The sequence below is a fragment of the Podarcis erhardii genome (genome assembly GCF_964252035.2).
Source record: "Podarcis erhardii genome assembly, chromosome: 13".
Lineage (NCBI taxonomy): Eukaryota > Metazoa > Chordata > Lepidosauria > Squamata > Lacertidae > Podarcis > Podarcis erhardii.
In genome coordinates this window covers 31826608-31845996 of record NC_138502.1, presented here as the reverse complement: position 1 = coordinate 31845996, position 19389 = coordinate 31826608, and the positions used below count along the sequence as shown (strand labels likewise).

The 19389-nt window shown below is 43.4% G+C and overlaps 1 protein-coding gene, 1 long non-coding RNA gene and 2 pseudogenes across 7 annotated transcripts in view; 1 reads left to right on the top strand and 3 right to left on the bottom strand.

The window, feature by feature from the left end:
• Positions 1–5348, bottom strand: part of NFE2L1 (NFE2 like bZIP transcription factor 1) — a 32677-nt gene extending 27329 nt beyond the window's left edge. The window contains exon 1 of one of the 4 annotated variants that reach the window (XM_081837829.1): positions 5212–5348. The gene's annotated coding sequence lies outside the window, so the exon portion shown is untranslated. Of the gene's footprint in view, positions 1–1360; positions 1778–4822; positions 5019–5211 lie in introns of those variants that run through there. The other 3 variants (XM_081837826.1, XM_081837827.1, XM_081837828.1) reach the window with 3 other exon arrangements.
• A 151-nt stretch (positions 5349–5499) lies between these two features.
• Positions 5500–8349, top strand: LOC309328292. The gene is made up of 3 exons (XR_014150743.1): positions 5500–5807; positions 6168–6249; positions 8237–8349. It is a non-coding gene; the product is annotated as an uncharacterized lncRNA (long non-coding RNA).
• A 660-nt stretch (positions 8350–9009) lies between these two features.
• LOC309328215 (serine/threonine-protein phosphatase 6 catalytic subunit-like) lies at positions 9010–12195 on the bottom strand (annotated as a pseudogene). The gene is made up of 2 exons (XR_014161591.1): positions 11598–12195; positions 9010–11528 (listed from the first exon to the last, which is right to left on the bottom strand). The product of XR_014161591.1 is annotated as a serine/threonine-protein phosphatase 6 catalytic subunit-like (transcript).
• Positions 12196–16822: 4627 nt separating this feature from the next.
• LOC309326396 (lymphocyte-specific protein 1 pseudogene) lies at positions 16823–18765 on the bottom strand (annotated as a pseudogene). The gene has a single exon. The product of its transcript is annotated as a lymphocyte-specific protein 1 pseudogene (transcript).
• Positions 18766–19389: the final 624 nt, after the last annotated feature.

The window sequence follows — 19389 nt, the reverse complement described above, 5'->3', positions numbered from 1 at the left end:
CTACCATGTATATTTGTGATACTGTGGGAAAGCCAAATAACCTCACTATCCACCCCACCAGCTTCTTTCACTTCTTTTCCATGGTGCCTTGCCCCACTTTGGAATGTTCATATTTCCTCAATTATTAGCTACAGAACTCTGAATTACTGTATATACACATCAGTTTGAAAGAATCCTCCAACATTTCCCCACAAAGTTGCACCTACCACGTTTATAGCATCGTAATGCTTACAGAATACACATGCATTGTGTTTCAAAGGGGCAGGGAGTGTTTAACTATTAGGGGTCATTTAACATCCAGAAGGTAAATATTCTTACAGAGTAGCTGAGCTTTAAGGTTCATTTGGTCTAAAGTCCTCATTTTGTTCTGCAAAATGCATTGTTAATGTTTTTAGAGGTTATACTAATGTTATTTTTTTCTTCTTCATTCTTGTAAGCTACCACGAAAGAGCTTGTGGAGGATTTAGGGTATTTCATGTGTGTCATCCTGAGCTTATGTATGAAAAATCTGACCACTCCCTGTTATCCTTAATCTACCTTGACCCCTCTGGTGATTATAAGGAACCATGGAAACTGTAGAGAGACGGATGGACAGGAAGTAATGAGCCAAAGTTCCTAAGAGTTTAATTCAAAGGGGAAAGGCTAGAGCACATGCTTTGCACACAAAAAGTCTAGGTTCAAATCCTGGTGTCTCCTGATAGGGCTGGGTAAGTGTCCTGTCTAAAACCTGGAGATGCTGCCATCAGTGTTGATAATACTGAGCTAAATGGGCTAATGATTTGACTTAGTGTAACGCAGCAGCCCATAAAGCGCACACACACTCACTCACACTCACACCATGGGCATAGCCGGGGGGGGGGTGCAGGTAAATAAATATACTTAATAATATGAGATGCAGATAGCTCAGTTCTGCCCCCCCCCAAAACAACGGTCCTGCCCCCCAACATAAATCCTGGCTACGCCCATGACTCACATGCAAGTTCTTAGTTAGCAAACTCCCAAGGACATGAGGTTGCATGTACAGCATTAAATTACTATTAAGAACCCACTTTTGACAGTTGCAATTAAGCCACATGAAAATAGGGAAGGCTTAGCATGCCCACCACAAAATTGCAGGAGAGAGGAAATGTGTGTGCACATCATAACATATCCATAACGCATCCTTGATTTTTTTAAAATAAGAATTATATATGAGCCTTAAGTAGAAAGATGATAGCTTGCAAGCCTACCTGTAGCATTTCAACACAACTTTTGCCTCATTTAACCTGTAACATTTGTTGTAACCCACTCTTAATCTTTGTTCAATCAGTTGTCACCACCAGCAATAAGGGGGGGAAACAAGAAATTTCAAAATCCATACCTTGATTTGCTAAGTGCAATCATGTACTCATCCTAACCCAATCTCTGTTCTGGCCTACTATCACATTTCAGTCTCCCTCTCTTTTCCTTTCCATCAGAGACATGTGATTTCAAAGTTGTTGTTGTTGTTGTTTTTAAAGATCTAGGAGAGCCAGAATCCCCCAACACATGTTCTCCGGCATGCTTGCCCCCTCTTTAATCCTAACCTCTGTCACTATGACTTTCTGGGCTCACATTTCAGTCTCATTTTAAACCTTCTCAAAATGCATCCAGATAACATGGGAGGCAGCCTGGAGAATTCCCCCTAGGCCAGTCACTACCATAAAATCCTTTTTCAGACCACCAGAGAGCTTGTACTTATTTATACAGCCCCACAAGGATGCACATCTCTAACAGTTCTGAGCTTTCAATAATTTTAAATTCCATTATGAAATCCACAGCCCCAACCAACCCCATCCCCAACCCTCAACTCTTTAAACACTTTTCTCAACTGAGAATGTCATCTTCTCCTCACATTATACTAGAACAATTCCCTTTAGTTTTTCTATTTAGACTTACTTGCAAGTTTTTGAAATATTTCCTACTTGCAAGGTAATATATATATGTGTGTGTGTGTGCACGCGCGCATATATTTAATCATATTGTTTAAACTGCAAATAATTTAGGTTAATATTAAAAAATCTTAATATAGGCAGGTTAGTCCTCCAGCTACCCACAGAATCAGTGTCATATACATTGAGTTAAATGAGGCTTCTGTACATAAAAGGCCAATTTGACAATTTCTAAAATATGAGTATTTACACTATCTGCCAAACATATACATGCATTTTCACCTGAAGAAAATAGATCTATACTAGTCTGCCTACAAACTATGAAGCCTTGCTATGATATATTATTCATGTGTATTTTATTTTTGCTTGTATTTGTGAGGGTGGGATGGGCAAAGGCAGGGTGAAGCAGAGAAGAACATTGGGAAGAAGAGAAGACAAACTGTCCAGTCTGCATGTTCCAATATTCTCATGCTAAGGTTCCAATTCTATACTCTCTTCTAGGAGTAAGTCTCACCGAGCTCCATGGGACTTACTTCTGAGAAGAAATGCTTATTAACCTCCAAACAATCATGAAACCTGATTATGACAGGCCCCATACGGGAATATTTTAAAGACTATTTTTGTACTGGTAAGAAAGGAGAGCATACAAAATGTACATACAACATGACAAAGAGGTGTAAAGCCTGGTTGAAAGAATTAAACCGTGTAAATAACATAGTTTATTGGTGTCTTACACCATAGTTTTAGAAATAATTTGTAGAATCAATGGGAAACAATTTAAAATCAGTATTTTAAATTTGTCTGTTATTCTTCCTGATTTAAATTTAAAGAGTGTTCACACACTCTTAGCCACACATAAAACAGTTCCATCCCATTAATTTCCCTGCTATCTCCTCTTTCTAGAAAGTATTACTTTCTTGTTCCAGTTACTTAATAGCCCACTCAAAAGTTGCACCCCCTGGATCACATAGTAGACATCTGAAGGCAGCCCTGTTCAGGGAAGTTTTTAATGTGTGACATTTTAATGTACTTTTAATCTTTGTTGGAAGCTGCCCAGAGTGGCTGGGGAAGCCCAGCCTGATGGGCGGGGTACAAATAAATTATTATTATTATTATTATTATTATTATTATTATCCATTATCAAAATTTAGAGCACAATCCAATCCATGTCTACTTAAGGATGAGTCTCACTACATTCAATGGGGCTTTCTCCCAGGTAAATATGCACAAGACTTCAGCCTCCAGAATTCGTCTGCAGTAAAAAAAAAAAAAAAACAGTTAAAACATGGTGTACAAAACCTAAAAGACCTTCTTTGAAATGGGGATTTCAATTCATTTTCTGAAGATTGCAAACATGGGATCAGAAAGCAAGAACTTTTCATAATTAATCCTTTTTAAGAGGGTCTAATTTGAGGTTTGTTTGTTTACAATCAAACAGTGTATAAATTTTATGAAATAAATAAAGTTGTATACTATCCAAAGGTTCTCTAATCGCCTCTTTCCCCCACTCAATAACTTGCTAGTCTCCAAACTACCGGTACCCATTATGCTCTTGGTCATCTTGACCTTAACTATACCACACCCACTACCATCTTCCTCCAGGCTCCTAGCACTGATGCTTACAGCCCCATCTACATTTCACCATGCATCCATTTAAGAATACAAGAGCTCAGCTGAATCAGATCAAAGACCAGTCAAGTCCCACATCCTGTTCTCACTGCAGACAACCAGGTGCCTATGGGAAGCCTGTAAACAGATACTACTTAGCTTTCCTACAGTGCTCTTTCTGGGTGCCCACATCAATCAGTTCCAGACAACATGGTCAGTGATCAGGGAAGATGCAAGCTGCAGTCAAAAACATATGGAGGGGACCAAATTGGGGAATGCTGACATACTTTATCACAGTAGCAATGTTAGAAACTGAGATATGAAAGCTAGAAGCTAAATGGCACTTTGAACCTAGGTTATGGACGCAACAATGGAATGTCTAGGCATAATTTTTTAATAAGAAGGATACAAAGCTGAAAAAGAATGAACTGCAGCTAAAGTACAGTATTATGTTCATTTTTCACACGGTCTAGTCCTTCCCCTGCCCACCCCCCAATATTCTTAAGAGGGTCTCTTCTCGTCTTTAGAGAGTAGCTGGAAGTGGGGAGGCAGAAAAAGATCTTCCTTTCCTCCCACTCTGCAGTTTAATCTAAAATCTTAGGCACAGTACTGCACCCAGAGCTCAGAAACTGCTCGCACTAATGAATTTCCCCGTTGCAAAATGCTCCTAGAACAATGGGAGTTTCAAACACTACACAGCAGTTCTTACAACAACCTTGTAAGGTAGGGCAATATTTTCCCCAAATCACTGTTGCATAATAAAGCATACCTATACTTTTCTTCAGAACAACACCAAACAGCCCTTATAATTCACAGGCTCTTTCGATTTTTAAAATTTGCATACCACCACTCTAGCCTACTGTACCGAATGTGGTTTACAACCCAAACCTACAATGAAAGTCGCGCTCCACTCCAAGAATCCTTCATCCAATCTGACCCTCCGCTCCCGAACTACCCCCCCCCCAATTGTGGAGGAACCCCTCCCACATCCACCTGCACCATCCTTTCCGAAGTCCCTGCTTCAGGTTGCTTCGTTTCCCAACAACACCGGGGAAACCAGAAAAGGGAGTTCCCCCAGCCCTCACTTCTCCAGGCCAACTTTTAACCCCTCCACACAGCCCAAGGCCACCAACCCCTTTCCTTTCCTCCTCTAGCCCACGTGGTTGCCCTTTAGCTCTCGAGACCCCCGATACACCCTACTCAAACCTCCCCCCCCACGCCACAGCTTCCAGGCCCTTCCCCCACACTTCCCTCAGCCCACCAGCCGCCGCTTGCAAGGGGGCTGGCCTCAGTTTGCCCCCTACCCTTCCGCAGCCTCCCTTGACCAGCGCACCACACGCGGCTCCTTTCTCCTCAGCTTTCTGCTCCTCTCGGTCTTCCCCGCCGCCTTCTCGTGCTCTCGCCGCTGCTCGCCCAGCCCACGTTTCCTCCTACCCGCTTCCCTCCCACCTGGCCTATTCAAGGCCACCGTTTCTTTAGCCCCCTCCCCTAAATTCGCTCTCCACCAGCGGCCCAGTTAGAGGTCCCTCTTCTCTACCGCGGACCCCATTGCTCTCTCAGTTTCTCCTCGCCCCCCCCACCTCCGCTTTATGCTTTCCTCCCCCCCCCTTTAGTCTTCCCCCTGCTTTGTTTAACTCCACCCCCTTCCCCTCATATAGCCCTATCCTCCTCCCCACCCCACTTCGTTTCATACCTTCTCTTCCCCAGCTCCCGTTGTTTCAGCACCCGCCGCTGCCTTCAGGCGGGCCTTGCCCCGGAGCCGGTCCCGAGCCCCAAACAGCAGCACCCGTCTACCACCACTCTTCTCCCCGCCCGCCGCGCTGCCTCGTCCAATCCTCCTCTAAGACGGGGGCGAGCGACAGCTCGTTTGCCCAATCAGAGGACAAGCAGGCCTCCCAGCTCCAAACCTCCTAGCAAGTGACATCATAACGGCCAATCGGAGCGCGCTCGAGGGGGGGGGAACGGTAGATGGCATTAAAAAAAAAAAAGACCCTGATAAGGGGAAAGTCCCAATCGCTATAGTAGTGGGCCGGCCGGACTGAGCGCCGACTGACATCACAAATTCGCCAATCCGTTAAACGCTCGCGAGGCTCCCCCGCGCAATGTGGTTTGAGCGACGGAGGTAGCAACCAACCGCCGATCGAATAGCTACTACGATCGTTCCCATTGTCTTTGGACGGTGTTGCCATCCGCAACGGGTCCTTAGCCCTTCCCCCTCCCACCCCAATACGTAATCTCCGTACATTCATAGCGGCCTGTGTCTCACCTTATGAGGGAGCGACATCTTAGGTGGGTTGCTACGGGCAACCAAGGACGAAACCTCAGGGGGAGGGGAGGGAACCTGTGCGAATGGCAGCTGCCAAACTTTAAATTCTCACTTCGCCAGTGTTGAACTCAAATCTGAAAGGAGCTTTTGGACTTTAAATTAGGAATGATGAAAAATCTTTTCTCCAATCCTTCAAAAAAAAAAGTTATACAATTTATGTAGCATTCAGTTTGTGAATTTCAGATTTGTAATTTACAGTTTAGAGAAGGATAAAATAGAGGGATTTGGGAAACACATTTGACAATGTACACGGTTTCCTCGTACCCAATAAAACTTTAAATTCACTCAATAATTTAAATTCACTTAATAATTTAAACTTGCAGGTATTCCAAACATGATATTGTATGAAACTGAAAATGACATCAAGTAACAGAAAGGCTTTAGAGCCAAAATGTAAGAATTTGTGTAGGTATACTGCACTCTGTTTCAAATTTTCAAATTGTCACAATTTTGAATTTTACCTACCAGAACCTGAAAGTTTCAAAAGCCAAATAGTTAAATCAGAAACTTAGGGTTTTGAGTTATGTCACAATTATTTCTTTCATTAAAACAATACTCAAAAACACAAATTTGTTTATTGATCATGAACAGCCTCTCAAACACCTTGGAATCTCAAAACAGGATCACACAATGCTTACATGTTAAGCTTTAAAACTATTATAATCTGCGCCCTCCCCCCTCTGCACAAGCAAATCCTTCTGTTAAAATGTTGTTGTTCACCCAACCAAGGATGAAATTACCACTAAAGACACATTTTAAACTGCAATCCTATACATAGCGATTCTGAAGTCTCATTAAGTTCAGCTGGGCTTACTCCTAGGCGAGTACAGGATTACACCCAAGCAAAACAGTCCTCTACTCACACCATGCTACAGATATGCCAGTGGAAGGCATATCCTATGCCATAGGTAGGCAAACTAAGGCCCGATGACCAGATCTGGCTCAATTGCCTTCTAAATCCGGCCCACGGACGGTCCGGGAATCAGCGTGCTTTTACATGAGCAGAATGTGTTCTTTTATTTAATATGCATCTCTGGGTTATTTGTGGGGCGTAGGAATTCGTTCATTCCCCCCAAAAAATATAGTCTGCCCCCCCCAAGGTCTGAGAGACAGTGGACCGGCCCCCTGCTGAAAAGGTTTGCTGTCTCCTGTATGCTCTTATCATTCTGAGGTGGGTGGGGAAGGAGGTGGGAGGGCTGCTATTTTTTAATGTAATTCCCCCCCCCCCCCCGTTAACTTCTATGGAAGGCAAAATTACCTGCACCAACCTCAGACCTGGCATAATGTTCCACTGTCAAATGGGCATGTCTTGGAAATGAAGAGGTGTAACTATGCCCTGCTCAGGGCACACCCATGATTCTATCCCATTCTGCTTTCCCCACCGCACCTGTCCTATCTACCAGTGTCACTTTGCCAGCGCAGTATCTCTGCCAACATACCAGCAGAGTTCCATCAGCTTAAGTGTCATGCTGGAGGTGTAATTCCATCTGGACTGGCAAAGCAGCGCTAAGAGCACTTAGCCACTTCCTAAGACCATTCAGCCAGCATAACTCAAATATAGTGCACTTGTTTTCTTATTTAGCTAGGTGTCAAATATGTCACAACAGTTTAGAAACACTATAGTCAATCTGACTAGCAGCAATTAATATACAATACAGATAAAGTGTATTTTACCTGTCAAACTAGTCCCAAAGCACTCCAAAATACCTGTCAAGAATTTTATTGAGGGGTACGATATGCATCGCTCAAATAAGGAAAATAAAAGTTTAAGATTATGTATGTTATCTCATTATCTTTCATCATTCTATATATTAGTTGGCATCACTGCCCACGTATGAATACTGAAAGTCAGATGAGCTGGGGTGAGAGGTTATGCAGTTTGGGAAAGATAACCTACTTTTGGGGGGAAAATGTGAGGGAGAGCTCTTGCCTTGGACAACTCAAAACCTGTGCATATGGGCCATATGTGATAGTATATGTTCAAGGTTTTTGGGAAGTGATATTTACAAAATCCCAGACATTAAAGGGCAATTAATCCCACCTGACCTGGCCCTGGCCCTACTGGCAATAGTGCAGCCAGATGACACCAATATAAGTTCACCAAGACCTAATAATTATTTTGCTCACAGCTGTTCATTTGGAGTTAGCTAGTCACTGGAAAATTTCTAAAGCAGGTGGTTGAGAAGAATTGGAAATCTGGGGAAGGAGGAAGTATAATGGAATGGCATACCAATAGGTTGTGCATTGAAAGTAGCTAGCAAAACAAGCACAAGCATTAAGACATGACTTTGCAAGCAATTGGTTTTTGTAATGGCTTTTGCATTGTGTTAATTTGTGGGTGAACATATCAGATGACCCAGCGATTCTTCAAACAGCTCTTGTTTATTCACAGGCCAGAACAGAACTGAACTGAAGGGTTCAGCCAGCCTGCTTATATAGAGCTCCACTACAACGCAACAGTAACCACTTTCTGTAACTATCCAATCACTGAACGTCACTTTCAATCCCTTATTTGCATATGTGGACCTGAGTGAAAACTATCTACAGTATCCCCCTGCTGGCCCAGGGTGAGAACTTCAGTACATAACACATTGGGCATAAAATCCTATAAAAATATCACTTGTTCTGGACACTCCTGATGGAGAAACCTGTTAGGATAAGATGGCTATGAGCTATTGGATGAGGGATATTGCCGATTACTCTCTATTTTTAGGTACCAGTATATGATCTTTCTATTATTCTATTTTTGTAGTTGAAACAGTACAAACATATCCTTACAAAAACTGGTAAAGGGCTGACTGGATAATGTTCGGGAAATGGCATTACTTGAATGTTTAACATAAATTGGGAGCTGATTAAGTATGCTAAAAATGACCAGTTAGAGGCTGTTTGGATATCATTCTTATCTTCTCAAAACTGAAATAGAGAGCAAATGCAGGCCAGATTGTCCCAGATTAATTTGTGGAGGAGCTATGCATTTGGGTGTGGCCTGAATATTCCCTGCAGTTTATTACAATAGACACATGAAGACGTGCAATGATGAGTGAATAATTCTGTTGTTGTTGTTCAGATATTCAACAATATGTACTCTACCAATTCTGTGTTATGATTCCATTGTTACAGTCTGAAAAAATCTTTAATAAAGTTATTGTTTTCAGAAACCTGGGGCTTTAACTTGGATGAAGGCAGGATGAAAAATAAAATAAGTAAATAAAACCAAGTTTGCTCAGTGTAATCTCCTCCCAAGTAAGAGTGCAAGAGACTGCAGCCTTAAAATTCATGGCCAAGTACTGTATGCAATTTTTGTTGATTTAAGGAGTATAAACTGTGCTAAGTTTAGGTTATGAAATGAGAGGAGCCTCTAACCTGTCTGGAAGTCATACCCTCTTTTCAGGTAAGATGTTTTCCTGATGCTAAATGTGTAGGGATTTCAGGTCAAGATTCTGACATGCTCAGAGCATAATTCTTTGAGTTCTGCTGAGCCCCCTCAAATCAAGCCCTGAATTTGACCATTAAAGAAGAGGTGCCTTGTACAACGCTCCCTAAGGATCTGTTCGAATCGTAAAGCCAGAGATAGAGAGTCGGATGGAAAGATGTTCTATTTCAGCTTGCTTGTCTACCATGCATGAATGGCTTCACAGTTCTCTTGTGGAGGGTGGAGATACCAACTCTGGGGCAGATTTTCAAAGCCTCGCAGTACCAAGGTGTGTCAGCCAGAGCTAGGCCAGAGGAGAACGGGTACAAAGTTCACAATCATCTGAGCGATGATAAATAGTAATTAAGATTACACCATTCCGTGTTTCAACAGGACAGAGATGCTAGATAATGCTTGGCAGGCTGACAGGTCAGAGACGGTGCATGAGCAATGAAGAGGCTCACAAAACAAAGCCAAGCAGGAACAAATGAAAGCTGATATTAGTCACATGAAAACAGGTGCACTGTGAGAATGCAGCCTGGTCAACGCATGTTGTATAATTAGAGTGCAGTGTAGCACTTCAAGGCTGCAAGGGTGCAGTATTTTAATGCACCCACACCAATAAAATACTACCTGCAAGTAAAAAAAACTCCCAGTAACTGCAGGGAGAAAGGTTCTGGTCTAGCCTACTCCCTCATATGCTTTACTGTAGTGGAGTAGGAAGCAAGTGCAGGGTTGCCAGCTCTCGAGAAGCTAATATTCTGGGAACTAAACAGGGTAGTTCTGGTAGACCAGAGGGCAAAGCCTTGCAGCACTTGAAACATCCAGAGCATGGTCCCCAGTGCAGGGTTACTGGCTTCTATCTGATGAGTTGTGAACAGGTATATTAGTGAACATCCCCTTCTCAAGTCAACTCTCTTGCAGGTACTGGAGGAATGGGGAGAAACTCAGATGGGACAACTTGTTGAGATACAGCTTGCCCCCTTTGCTTCTACCTCCTCACAGATTTAATAGCTTCCATTGGAAACCTCGAGGAGCCATCCTGAATTATTATCTTTCCCACATCAACAATGTAGGGTTTTATTTTGAATGCTTAACCTAGAGACTTGAGTTCAGGATATGACTTTATTAAAAAGACAAGGTATCCGAGAAAAATCAGAACCATTATTTCAACGTACAAATCCAAATACCTGTACAAGGTTTTGCATTTTAGTTTAAATCTTAAAAAAATAAAACAAATAATAAAAGCAACGGGTGGTGGGAGATCAGAGGCAGCCATTAAAACCATGTATTTATGCTGAATTAAAACAAAATATAAACCAGGACATTTTTTATACATCTTGGCAATGTGCTCACTTGCAGGGCTTGGACAGTCCCATTATGCACACCAAATACAACTTTGCTGCTGGAATTTTTTAACAGCTTATTCAAAAAAACAACAGCCTCCCCAAAATCAACCCCTTGAATGAAAGAAGATCCAACTAGTTCTGATGTTTTGCTGTTTGGATTTATTTCTTTAAAGGGGAAGTGCAGTGTCCCTATTTAAAAAAAGAACTGAACTAAAAATAAACAAATCACAAGTATTACAAAACAGCTAGGTAGGTGTTCAGAGACATTTCAAAAGCTGGCAAGACAGGTAGGGTAGCGATAAGAGGAGAGACAGAGAAAGAGATTGAAAGATGCATCCCTATTGACCATATACAACACATTTAGATAATTAAAAAATATAAAAGGCAAGAGGCAGCATTTCAGCAGCAAAGTGCTAAAAAGGTACGTCACAAAAGAAAAGGGTATGGGACAGCAAAGCCACATCTCAGAGGAAATACGGTGTAGTTGTTCTTGGAGGAAGCACACGTTCTGAGTCTGGAACTGCACAGAAGAGCTTTGGTTCCCTTGTATTTGCACCTTCAAATGCCATGATTGAGGCAATATTTCCACACTGATAGCAGTAGTTCGGAGCAGACCACACTGTGACCAACATGAATTTATAACCTTTGTGCACCAGCTGGTGGGCTCGGCAGATGAGCTTTAAGTTGTTGATATGGACAAACTCATTTGTGACTTTTGCCCCAAACAGCCAGCCTGATCCTCGGGGACTTAAGGCCCAGGTGTCCACATCTTCTGGATCAGACCAAACAAGGTCACAAAAAGCTCCTTTGTGTGGGATCTCTTGGTTGCGCTCAATGGTCTGAATCTGGTCCAGTGTTTTTATGTCTGGAGATAGGCTCCCATGTATACAGAAGATTTGCTCATCTAGTTACACTGTTTCCTGCTTGGCAGGGGGTTGGACTCGATGGCCCTTGTGGTCTCTTCCAACTCTATGATTCTATGATTCTACTGCGAGCATGTCAAAAACTTTTGATGCAATATCTCCAGGCATTAGCATTGCCATATTTGGTTTGGCATTCGTCATAAAACCCATACACTTGAGTTACCTGTCTGCTCTCATGATTCCTACATAAAAGTGTGATGCAATCAGGCCACTTTGCTTTCAGGGCAAGAAGATAGGCAAACGTCTCAAGGCTATAATAGCCTCTGTCTACAAAGTCACCCATAAATATATATAGTTTGTGTCAGGAACCTGACCTCCAGTTCTGAACAATTCACATAAATCATAAAACTGTCCATGTATGTTGCCACAGACTGTAACTGGTGTAGAAACTGGCTGCACATTAGATTCTTCTAGAACAGGAATGTCCAACAGGTCGATCGCGATCTACTAGTTGATCCCTGCGAGGTTTTGGTCGATCGCTGGCCCCCTTCCCGCCCCCTTGCCGTGCCCTCCATTGTTGGAGAACGGAAGACGGAGTTTACAAACCGAGGCTGTTTTTATCCCAGTGATCCTTTGGTGAGTTGCTGTTCCTCTTTGACCGCAAAAAAATTTAAAAATGCCAGGCCACCCCCCTCAAAAAAGAGCTCAACAGCTTTGACCTGAACCCCTAAAAAAGTGGGTAGTTTTTAATTATGTGAGTAGATCACAGTCTCTTGGAATTTGGCCACCCCTGTTCTAGAAGAAGGTCACAGACGTAGTTACACAAGCGCTTGAGTGTTCCGGTTTGTGAATGTTTTACAGAAGCCGAACGTCCAACGTGGCTTCTGCGGCTTCCGATCGAGTGCAGGAAGCTCTTGCAGCCAATCTGAAGCTGCGCCTTGGTTTTCAAACCATTTTGGGAATCAAACAGATTAAATTTGAGAACCAAGGTACCACTGTAGCATAAACAGGACAATTCTGTGAAGATCAGTTAATGCTGGTCAGCTCCACTAAAGGTTTTGAAAACTGGTGGTGATGGTGGTTGACACTCTCTCTCCCCCCCCCCCTCTGCCAACTGCCTTGCCCCAAAAGAGCAACTGGCCCAGGGTCACTCAGTGTACATAAGGACTGAGTGGAGATTTAAACCATGGTCTCCAAGATCCTAGTCCGTTCTGCAAAAAAAATGCTGCTGGTGTAGAGGCTCCTCAGCACTTGGTTTTGGGACAGGCAGTTTATCAGACGTGGTTATGTTTCAAAAGGTTGCCACACACCCCACTTGTTTGTTCCTCCCAATTTGTTTCTGGAGACGCAAGTGCAGTCACCAGAAAGCCTTGGGAACTCTGAAGTTCCAGAGAAGGCTCTTCTGGAACTTCAATCCAGATTTCATTTTTCTGTATGTACAAATACTAAAGACATATCAAGAGAAGAGTGAGAGAGACATCCTAAAATAGCCACTAAAAGCACATTAAATGATAGCTAGCTTGCGATAAGTCATCTCACGCAGGCACCCCCAATTAATGACCTGGTGGCAGGAGATAGAATGACCAGCTCTTGCCATATTCCATATGCAGCGCTTGCAGAATTCATTTGGAAGCTGTTGCATCACGAGATCTATTTATCAGGGTAATTTGATGCTGGGTTTGAGAAAGGGAGAGAAAGGGAGAGGAAGCCAGTTGCCTGAACAGGTGTGTTGGATAAAACAGTCCCTGCATAAACATGGGTGTGACCTGCTCAATAAAGCTGCTAACTGGATTACAGTGGCACAGAATACACTGCTTAAAAAGAAGAAAGAAACATGAAACTCAGGAGGGGGGTGGATCTTAATGGAGTGCAACAAGTGGCTCCATGCCTGTCCCATATTCGATTTGCTCTATAGGGTTGCCATACATCTGGAATTTCCCGGACATAGCCAGGATTCTGCCCTTGTAAACAATGTCCGGGTGGAAAACATTGGGCATATGGCAACCCATGCTGCAAGTGTATATTCTGGCGAAATCTCTTAAAAATAGCTCACAGCTTCTTTCTTTTCTTAGATCAACAACTTTGGCCAAAAATTTAAAAAGCTCAACAACTCCCCCCCCCCCAAAAAAAACCCAAACAACTTTTATGTTCAGGTTTTCACTTTTTGAAATACGGCAACCCTACTGCTTTCTCCCATCAGGTAGGTATCTAATGTTGAGCTAAGCAAAAAAAAAAACTCTAATAAAATAACAGCTTCATGCTTCAAGGTTCTGCATATCTTCTGCGCCTTTCTTACTCACCATTCCTGCCTCCAGCAGCCTGCCGTAGTCCTTAACCCTCCTCTCCAGCCACTCATCAAAACACCTGGATCCTCACTCAACTCTAAATCAGGTCATTCATTACAAAACAGAGAGAAAAGTGCCAAAGATCAAACTTAGGTTAAAGCTACACCCTCACATTCAAAGTTCATCTCCCAGATCCCAGATTCAGTCACTGAGCGCTGAGAATCAAGGAAGGGGTTTCTGCACATGCTCAGAAGCAGCGAAATTATTATTGCTTCCAAGGCTGAATTGTAGTTATAATAAATAGATTCAAAATGAGCAGCTGTGTTGTAGTAGCTCAAAGTGTGGGCTGGAATGTTCCTGATTCAAGTGTCACTCAGACACAAACTGATAGACTTTCAGCAAGCAACAGTACTGTATCAGGGCCGTCTTAAGTATATCCAGTGTTGTGGTGCAAAGATCCCTCCGCCCCCCCCCCCCCCCGGTTTCCCAGAGTTGCCAACCTTTTTAAGGCACTGCCAGCAGCTTTGCGGGGCTGGAGGAGGCAGGCAGGCAGGCAGCGGCTGGAGGGCAGCTCCTCCGGCAGGGAAGAGGCAGAGGCTCCGGGCACAGCGTTGCCTCAGCGAGGTGGTTGAGGTGGTGAGCTGATGCCAAGAGGCGCTGCGCCCAGCCTCTGCCTCTTCCCTGGCGCCCATGCCGCAGTGGCCACAGCAGGCAGAGGCTCCGGGCGCGGCGCTGCTTTGGCATGGCATGGCAGAGGCGGGCAAGGGCAGCAAGCTGATGCCGGGAAGTGCCGCTTCCAGCCTCCACCTCTTCCCTGGTGCCCTCCAGAACTTGTCACCCTGGCGCCCCACGCCACTTGCCCCTATTGGGCAAGACACCCTAGACAGTAATACTGGCCAACCTTACAGGTTTGTTGTAAGCATTACTGAGATAATGTATCAGTTCTTTTGAACACTTGAAACAGACTATGGAAATGTATGGTGTACAATCCATCAGGAAGTTCTCTTGCACAAGCCCCACTGAAAAGAATAGGAACCGCACAAGAACTAAGCTACTTCTCTAGATGAGAAGTTCCAGGTGATGTGCTGGCAGATCTTGTTTTCCTTAGTAAAACAAAAACAAAAACAGCAGGGGATACTTCAGGTATCCATTAATTGCTTTATATACAAATATTGTATAAGGTAAACGGGCATAAACAGGCACTCCCACAAGGCGGAAGATTCATCAGAAAGCAACTCTCGCACTCCCATTCCACATATCAGGTCGTGTGTCATGTAAAACCACATACACTATCAGGAGGAGGCATTTCATAACCATTAACACCAACTGATGAAAGAATAACCAACCATTCCGGGTAATTAACGAGCTATCTTCCTAACAAAAGAAAAGTCAGCCAGCAGCTGCAACAGTATTATCACACAAGGCCTGAGCCCTAGACCAGGAAACATCCCCTTGGTTCTACCTGCTATAACTTTTGTTATTGTTTTTATTTATTGCCAGTTTCTAAACCAAATGGTGCCAAGGTCCAGACTCTCTGGAACTGTTTCTGTGCTCAGATTCAAACTGACTCTTAGTTTAAATGACTTTGGGATCAAAACAAAAACGAAAGCTTCCACTCACATTCTCAAGTTTTGTAAAGGTGCACATAGCCATAAGAATAGCCCTTAATACTTGCAAAACCTGAATTTGGAATTTGATCTTCAAGCTTGAAGTGGCTGTTGAGTAGAAGGGGGAGAAGAGCTCCTCCTGAAGAGCTCAAATTGCAGCAGTTGTTAGATCATGAAGAACCGATACCTTGGAAGCTTCTTGGCTCTCTCAAATCAGATTAAAATCAAATACAGTTGTGGGTAACTGAGGAAGCATGTAGGCCATTTAGTTGGGCCCAATAACAAACCTTTAATAATACATATCCCCGCCTGTAGCCTGTATAAGACTTGAGAACAGACTTCTCTGGGAGCCAATGGGAGACTTCATTCAAATAAATGGCCACAGCACATAGAGAAAGTTAACCCTTCCTCCTCCTCCTCTTATCCACCCTCACCCGCCTAACAGTCTTACACCCGCAATATGGTAATTACGCTTGGAAACAGCTAGGAGCCTTTTTCCTAGCCTAATTGCAGTGCAGGGAGGGCATCCGGTAAGTCCAGAACAAAATCTAAAAATAAGCTCCATCCTACAATCCTGGCTGTGGCTTGGCAAGAACCGGATTGATCTGAAATATGTTCTCTACTATGAATAAATATATAGGATGATGAAAGAATTTCTTTGTTGGGTCTTCTGTAAACACTAGCAGAGCCATTGCTTTGTTGATTCAAAATCAGAGTGTTACAAGAGGGCCAAAGAAGGCTTCTGTGGATCAAAAGTTTAAAAAGAGGGCTAGGTTAATATATTTTGGTGCTTGAGATGAAAAATCCAAATGGCATATTCCCCACCTACTATTTAAAATGGTCACAATCTATGAGGAATTTCTCCTGCAGAACGCCCACTGAAATGCATAGTGTAGTTCTTGCGTAGTTCCTATTATTTTCATCAGCGCTTGTGCAAGAGAACTTCTTGATGGATTGTGTGTTGTACATCAAATCTTCTCTCTTGTACTCTGCTCCCCCCCCCTTTTTTTACATGTTTACTTCATTGCATTTATAGCCTGCCTTTCTTCCAAGGAGCTCAGTGCAACACAGATAATTCTCTTCTCCCATTTACTTTCACAACAACCCTACAAGGTAGACTGGCCCAAGGTCACCCGGTGAATTTCAAGGCTGAGCATTTCCCTCATCCTACCTGCATAGTCCACCAGGAATTTGTCTTAGAGTAGGCCCACTGAAATGAATGTGAGCTCTTATGTAGTTCCTGTTTCCTTTCAAAGGAGCTTGTGCAGTAGAACTTCCTAACATATTGCAGCCCATAGATCTAACCTGTATAACACACTGGTTTTCGCTGATACAGCCTGTTTCCTTGCTTTATGCTACTTCTGGTTTTAAAAACGTGTTAAGAAACACAAGTTAGCCTTAAGGCCAGTCCTATGCTTTTCCAACTTCCATTCATTAATTTTTTTTATTTTTATTTTTTTTGTTTTTGTTTCTCAGAATTTTTATTAAAGGCTTACAAAAACAAGTCCAGGTCACACAGAATGGTACCAAGTAGAAGCAACAGAGGAGGTGGGGTGGGGATATGTATAACATTGTCTAAGCCCTTGAGTTGCTAGTCTTGGGAGGCTAGAAGCAGGATATTGTGCCCTCTCCCTTTTTTGTATAATGAGGGAGAGGCAAAAAGTGTTTGAAGTTGGCAAACTAAGAGATGCATTTATACTGCAAGGTGTGGCACTCTTTGCACCAAGTCAGGCACTCCTTGCAAAGTATTAGCAGCCATGGGTCCTCTGAGAACCCATTTGGCTGTCTTCTGGGAGCTGGCCTTCATCCCAACCGATACACCAATCTGGTAACTTTGCCAGAACCACCACCATGCTCCCTTCAAGGCAGGAATGGTTGAGGTGTGAGGGGGAAGAGGCCTCCTAGGTGCACTGGGCACCAATTCATGCTCAAGACTGCATCCTGTATCATCAAAAGAATCCATGTTAGTCAAGAGGTGAGACACTGGTATGCCTTGTCATTTTGAAGGCTTAGGTGGTAGAAAGATCCTTAGACTCAGCCATAAACGCCTAAGTTTTCCTACTGCTTTCACTTTCTTGCTCACAACTCAAAAGTAGTTAAGGAAAATTAAACGTTCCTCCTTGGCTATTAAGATAGGCCCTAGGCTTGGCCAGGAGAAGTAGGCAAACCTCTCTTTTTACTAAATTAAGAAATTAGGGTACAGAACAGCACGCAAGCTAATTTTCCAAAAAAAAGAATGAAAAGCCGATCTAGAGATAGCTTTTAAAAAACAACTAGATTATTGCCACTTGAGTTGATGCTGTGTCCAAGTCTAAATGAAGTCAAACTTGGAGAGATGCTCCCATTTGTGAAGAAAATCAGTAGCTGGGTTTTGAAGCAGGCTGCTGGATTTGAGCTGGGAAGTGAAGTCATCCTTTGAACACAGTTCCTTTTTAGCAGGGGGAACATCAGCACTGCATAGAAGTATTGCCTCAGGTGTCCATCAATCACGGAGCAAGCCAACCTGTGTGTTTTGGTGCCAAAGCAGGCTATTTTTCGGTTGCCCCATCTTCTATCAAGACCTTTTTGTATTGGCCGTGCCCTGTTGCCACATACTTGTACTTCTTGCCAGGAAGCTTCTGAGGAAGCTTGACATTTTCATCTGTCCTTGGGCTCTCTTTCTGCTCCCACAGGCTTCTCTTATTCACAATGTCTCCAGCCACAATGTCCTTACAGGGGATTGTCTTCACAGAGGTTTGAGCCACTTCCCCTGTCTCCCAGAGGCTTTTCGTGCTGGCCACTGCAGCACTAGTGGAAGGCAGGTCAATGGAAAGCTGACGCACTGGCTTCGGAGACTTGATGGACGTCTCAATGGCATGAGTGTACTGCTCAAGTTTGTCATCAATCTTTGAAACTGGAAGAGGTGGCTGTGTCTTCTTCACACTGTTACTTTTCTGTATGGAGCGGTTCAGGGATTCAGTTCTTTCAACGATCTTTACCGTAGGGCTTGAAGGAGGCTGAGACTCTTCCTCTTGGCTGGAAGTGCTTGGAGTTCTTTGCCGTTTTTCTGGTGCCTCTTCCTCCTCATTCCTTCTCCTTTTCTTCTCCTCTTGCATTTCTCTCTCTTCTTCATGCCGATTCTCTTCTGCAACATGCTGTGGTTCCTCTTCGACATCCTCTCTGACATCCTGATTCTCTTCTCTTATACCCACATCTTCGGTAAGCTTTTGCTGCTGTTCCAGCTCTGCTTCTTCTTCAAGCTGATCTTGTGAGATGGAACCAGAGGAAAACTTGAGGAAGTTTGAAGGCCCAGGTGCAAACCGGATGAAGATGGGAAACTCCTGATCCAGGTGAATCTGCCCTAGCTTGGCTTCTGCTTCCATCAGATTGCCTTCTTCTTCCTCATAGGAACGCCTTGGTGACCTAGGAACTGGAGCTGTGGCTCTCCCTCAACCTCCAGGAAAACAGGAAGCAAAGCCACTTCCATTCATTAATGACAAGTTCTGCCCACATGTAGAGCTTACAACCGGCATGCCCAAAGTCCGTTTCGGGTCCTATTTCCTGGGATAAAATCCTAAAAATAGCTCAACTCCAATCCAACAAAAAGCTCAACAACTTTGGGGTAAAATCCTAAAAAGGTCAATAACTTTGGTCGGCCCTTTGGTCAGCCCCCGCACGGCCCTTCACTTCATCAAATCTGGCCCTCTTTGAAAAAAGTTTGGACACCACTGAATTACAACATTTAGGCCACATTCACACCACACCTTTAAAACACTATGATACCACTTTAAACAGTCATCGCTTCCCCCAAAGAATTATGGGAACTGTAGTTGAGGTGAAGAGCTACCTCTCTCCAATTGTAACAGAGCTACAATTTCCAGAGTAGTTGAACCATTAACCTTTCTTCCCAGGGAACTATGGGAATTGTAGCTCTGGGAGGGGAAAGAATAGATAGAAAAACATTGACCACCAGCAAATAAAAATCGAATATCCAACAGATCTATCTATCAATTGTTATAAACCAAACTATCCTATTATTCAAAGGCT